The following is a 6,109-nucleotide window of genomic DNA, read 5'->3' on the forward strand; positions in this document are numbered from 1 at the left end:
CAGCAGCAGCGAAATTAGCAGCGGCGGTCCGTTTCTTCCCTGAAGAAGAGGACGAACGAACGCGAACGAACGAACGGACGGACGAAACGAACGAACGAACGATCGGGAAGATGACGGTATCGCGCGAGAAACAGACATATCAATAGTAGAAGAGTGCTCGATCGCCGGGGGATCGACGATGAATAAAAGAAAAAAAAATACACGCCCGCCTATGAGAGAGATCTCGGTCGGAAATTATGGGGGACGAGGGGGGGCCCCAGGGACTCGGGGTGGAATCGAGTTCGAGTAGTATTCACGCGCGCGTAAATAGGGAAAGCGACAGATCCGAGAGAGATGATGAACGACGATCCGACGACGATGATGGAGGACGACGAGAGGTAAGAAGAGAGGAATAAATGAGATACTCGATGTAGCGATGCACGAACGATCAAACGGGGAACGAGACGATGGCTCGAAACTATCGGCGAACTACGCCGACGGTTCTAATTGCGGTAATTACAGTTCCTACGAGTCACTCCGAAGTCTGAGGCTCTTCCCCCGTTAATGTTATAGCGCGACAGAACGACGAGAATTCGAAAGTCCGTTTGAACTGTCGAAGGTTCATGTAGGTATCCGAAAAACGTAATAAAAACGCGAGGATTCGAAGATACGGGGGTTCGAAAATTTTAAAAATTCGAGAAACGCTAGAACTCGACGATCCCAGAATTTTGGAAATCGCAAGGATTCGGGAAATCGTGAACGCGGAAATTTGAAAGTGTAAAATTCGAAAACTCAACGATTCGAAAATATGTGAGTCCGAAAATTCGAAAAATTCGTAAATCATGTTATGTTAAATTAACACTCGGGTATGTTAAAAATTCTACACGAAAATTTTAATAAAGTCTGATTTTAACACAAGTACAAAATGTTTTTTACTGTGAAGAGATACAAGAGTCTGAAAATTCAAAAAATTCGAAAAACGCTAAAATTTAACAGTCCGAGAATTTCAAAAACCGCACAAAATCTGAGAAATCGCGAACGCGGGGATTCGGGAGAAGCAGAGGACAGGCGTGCGGAAATTAGAAGAGAGAATCTCGGGACTCATAAGCGCAAGGATGCTGGAGGATTCGGGGACTGTATACGACACGTGCGGATTCGTCGTAAAACCATCGTTACGCCATCGGTCTCTCGTCGAATCCGATACTCCATCCAGAACACGAACGGCGCGTTATATCACCCCTATACGGGGTGTCCCAGACTTCCCGTTACAGCCGTCAACAGCAGACTCCTGAGATTATTTCAGGACAAAAATCGGAAAATTCTAATACCAATCAGTCGCTACAGTAGTTTCTAAATGAGAAGAATTTTTAAAGTTAGCTAAATAAACTGTTCGAAATTCGCGCTTAAGCAAATTGTAAAATAATGAAGATGTTTAGAAGAATAGAAGAGAATAGAATTGATGCTTGAAAACATTTTCACTTTTTTCTCTGCTATTAACAGATGTTATGCAAAGTCTGGGACACCCTAGAGATCCTCAAATAGGAGACTGAATATCGTTTAGACTTTAGACGATTTCTGATTGCCGCCATATTTTTCAGGCCCAAGCTAGAACGATATATTCACACATCTCCTTCAGTCTTAGGTTTTGCGTGTAATGGAGGAAATATTAGGAAAAGGAATAAATATTGAGATTTCAACCTATCAGAAACCGTGTATTCTAGTGTAACTGGTATCTGATAGGTTGAAATCTTAATATTTATTCCTGTTCCTAATATTTGTTCTATTGTGCGCAGGCCCTTATCTATTTAATTCTGTCTCAGTTCTGAAAAATATAGCGGATCAAATGTATGGTGTCCAATCTCTTACTTGAGGATCTTTAGAACACCCTGTATATCTGCTATGTGGGTCACCGTCGCGGGGGGTTTTATGAGCACGAATCACCGCGTCGCGTCGCGTTTATCGTGACGTTATCCCACGGGACAAGGCGGTCACGTGTATGTATCCGATGTTAGATATACCGGACGGGTGATCGAAGTATCCGGGAGTGAGAGCGTAATTTCTCCCGAGCTTTACCAGACCTGCGAAGCTTCCGTTGCAATATCGGGAGTCTACGTTAAAAAAAAAAGAGCTTCGAAAATCCTCAAGAGACACATATCTACGCCCTGCACCTGTCTCCGTTAAAAGAAATCTGATACAGCCAGATAACGTAGAATCGATACGATCGAATCGTGTTCCGTGAATATCAGATATCTGACATACGTTGTTATTGTTCGTATCGTCAATTTCATATCAAGACATTCTCGACATTCGTGTATATTTTTTTTAATTATTGACTCGAGATATATCTCGCAGGAAACGAGGACCTTTTTATCGTGCAAGATTTGGATCATCGTAATGAAGAAATTCTAATACATGTAGAGATTTCAATATATATTCGTGTACAATGATTCGTCCCTCTCTAGATTTAGTGAAGCAAGTCCTAAAGATGTCTACCCTGTTTTACAAAAATCATTTCGTTCATTTGCTATAACAATAACTGACCTAAAAATTATCATTTTTGGTTGCTTGCAGAAAAAGAATGGAAACGTAAAAAAAGAAAAAAAATCTTAAATTATCTTAAATTACGTTATGACTGACCAATCATATGGAGTGTAATCCGATTAACGCTGCAAATACTTCGTTGACCAATCAGAAGAAAGAATTTTACGAAATTGACCAATCAAAGAATGCTTCAAAGCATTTGCAGCGTGAAGTGGATCACACCCATAGTGTATTATTATTTATCCTGAGAACTGCCTCCTGATTGGCTGAAATATCGTGACGTAACGATCTACCATGACTTATTCTGGATGTAAGTTTCCTAGTATAGGTTTTCTACAATAAGCTATTACCTCAGCTTTAAGTCTTAAGCCGTAAAAAATTAACCAATCACAGTCGATTAGTCTTTTCGCATTCGACTGTGATTGGTCGATTTTTTATGGGTTATGACTCAAAACTTAAATAATGTAAAAAGCCTCTAAAGCATCGTATACATTACACGGAGTAAGAAGTAAGAGTATAGTTTTAAAGGATCGGAAAAAACCCAATTTTTTTCCAATTTTTCTGCGGATTTTTTCGGTTTTTTCCCAAAAGGGTAGAAAAATTTATTTTGGAAAAATTCACGCGTACTCGTAAAACCTACTACGTTTGCTTCTCGGTTCTTTCAGTAAAGAAAATAATTGCATAGGGTATTAATTGTATAAGGTACACAGCGGGATAAGTTAACAGAAATTTTCCAATTGTATAAAAGATTGAGGTCGCATAATGTATTCAATAAAACATACAAAACATACATTATTGCATCATTAATGTAAGAATTAAAAATATAGAGTCCAAATATGTTTATATGATAATAGTAGGTCTAGAAAATAATTTGGATTTAAACTGAATTCGTAATAAAATATTTGAAAAAAAATAAACTATAAAGAGACACTTCAGGAGTTAAAAGGAATTTAGAAGTTACTTACGTCTTTTACATAACAAAAACAGTAATTTTTCAAAAAAAAAAAAAAACCAATTTTTTGGAAAAAAACCGAAATTTTTCCGATTTTTTCCAGCAATTTGAAAAAAGCGGCTTTTTTTAAACTATAAGAGTAAGAAACTGACCAATCACAGTCGATTATTTTTCTCACATTCGACTGTGATCGGTCAATTTCTTACTCTTACTTCTTAGATGACGCATCAGATTTAGGGCGGAATCAGACTACGCATTGAAGATTGAGATTGAAGATGAAAAATCGAAATTTGACCAATCAAAACAATAGGAGGTAAAATTCCTTTGTCCTCGTTGGTCAAATTTCAATCTTCAATCTCAATCTTCAATGCGTAGTCCAATTCCAGCCTTATCCTGACTTATCACTAATATAACGGCTTATTGTAGAAAGTCTATAAGAGTTCATCTGACGAAAAATAGATATTATTTCCGCCTCGCTCGTCGCGATGACGCGTCGCGTATCGCATTCGTGCCTAACAGCCGACGAAGATGAGCGCAGTGCCGCGTAAAATTGTCTCTGGCCCCCCCGAGCGATGAGGCCGATTACGACGACTCTGCAATTCGCATTCGTCTACCTCCGCATCCGCCGTTTCCCGCCACTACTATGTATGCGCCATATGTATCTACCTACGCGGCAGAGTAGTGAAATGGGGTCCGCAATTCGATCTATACGGTCCGATACGCGCGCACGACTCGCGACTCCGCAGCAGTCGATCGCGTTCGTAAAAGGCAGGAGGGATAAAAGAGAAGAGAAGAGAGAGAGAGAACTATGAAAAAAAAAAGAATTCGCCCATCTCTTGCGTTATGTCCTCCCTTTCCCTATCCGCGCGCGTCTCGTTCGATATCTCTCGCTCGCTCGAGCTACTCCGCGTCGCGTAAAGTCGCGCGCGAGTAAAATCCCGGCTCGAGAGGACCGAACGGTGGATGTTCGCTTTTACGTCAGCTTTTACATCGGTCTCTTCCCTTCGCGCGCGAGAGGAGGAAAAGAAGGACGACGCGCTATCTCTCCCCTTATGGAAATCCAATTTAACTCTCCGTCTGCAATCTGGGTCCTTTTGGTATATACAAGAAATAAAATCTCACCCTCGAATTTCTCCGAAATATAAAAGAGGGCGGAGTCAGATCCTCCCTTAAAATATCTTGTTAAAAAAGCTATTCGGAAATGTTACAAAGATGTAAACCTTGAATTTTGCCACATATTTTGAAAAGCAGACCTAGAATAGTAAAAAAAAAATGGCTGAACGGAGAGACACATAAAGAGCGATTTTGTTGAAATATCTAAAAATTTAATTAGATACAGATCTGAAAATAATTTTGTTAGACCATCAAAATAATTACATTGATCTCAAGCATGACAAACAATGCGAGTAATTAATTCTATTGTTAGTTTTTTAAATAAGATTATGAAACTTAAAATTATGAAAAGTGTGAAAAACATTTGTTATAAACAATTTTTTACAAAGTAATTGAAGAAAATGTCCGAAATACCGATTTGATAATAATACTCAAAATGAGTAATTAATCACTACACCATCCAATAGTAAATTTCTAAAAAAGACAAGTGCATCCTGCGTCACGAAAAATCGATCGATCGTGACGTATTTCCGGTCGTAACAGAATGCGAAAGTTGAAGTTTACCCAACTTCGTGCATCCTGTATTCTGCGTCCTACAGCCTTTACGATCCTATTATGGAACAAATAGGAATGGATTCCGATCGGAATTATTCAATTAGTCTCTAATTAAATAGCTATTGTATTTTCTAGGGAAAACGGAATAATTCCAATCGAAATTCATTCCAACTTATTCTATGATAGCGTCCCACGCATAATGTAAGAATACAAAGTGTTTCATTGCGCGTAATAACAGTTAAATATAATTTTGGGGCAAATTTCTTATTGGTGATAAATTTCTAATAGCGGCTCTTATAACATTTTGGACTAATTTTCTAGTTTGTTATCAACCGCGCATCTTGGGAGCGAAACACCTTGCATTCTTACATCATGATCCTAAATCAGGCTCTGAGGCTGCGCACAATTAAAGAAATAGGGAGAAGAGAATAAGAACTTCAACCTATATCAGAAATTGTGTATTCCACAGTACGGTTTCTGATAGATCGAAATTCTTATTTCCTGTTCCCTTTTCCTTTGATTGTGCGCAATCCCTTTACGCGCGACTTTCCTTCGTCGAACTTGCGATCTCCTCCTCGGTCTTCGCTCGCCCGAGGAGGGAATCGGCCTCGTGGCCGAATAATGCGCGTCAGCTGGAATATTTCCAGGAGGGCTGCCTCCGCTCTATTGATTTTTATTTCCGCTTTCGCCGGAGACCGATGTGCCGGAATACAACGGCTCCCCTGTGCTGTGGACACTAAAGATCTAATCAGAGTCTGATTATAACAAGTAGTCCAACGTTTTTCGTTAAAATCGTGCAAGCGAGATGTTCCTATACTAATAAGAGTATCTAGTCATTAAAGCTTTTGTAATAAAATGGCGTCTGTCGCATTACGGAACATCGTCGTTTTAATATCGCATATCAATATCATTTAATTTTATATTTTACTGAAAAAAGATACATTCTTGTGATAAATTTGTACAACTATT

Source organism: Mycetomoellerius zeteki, unplaced genomic scaffold (assembly GCF_001594055.1).
Source record: "Mycetomoellerius zeteki isolate Tzet28-1 unplaced genomic scaffold, Tzet1.0 scaffold555, whole genome shotgun sequence".
Taxonomy (NCBI): domain Eukaryota; kingdom Metazoa; phylum Arthropoda; class Insecta; order Hymenoptera; family Formicidae; genus Mycetomoellerius; species Mycetomoellerius zeteki.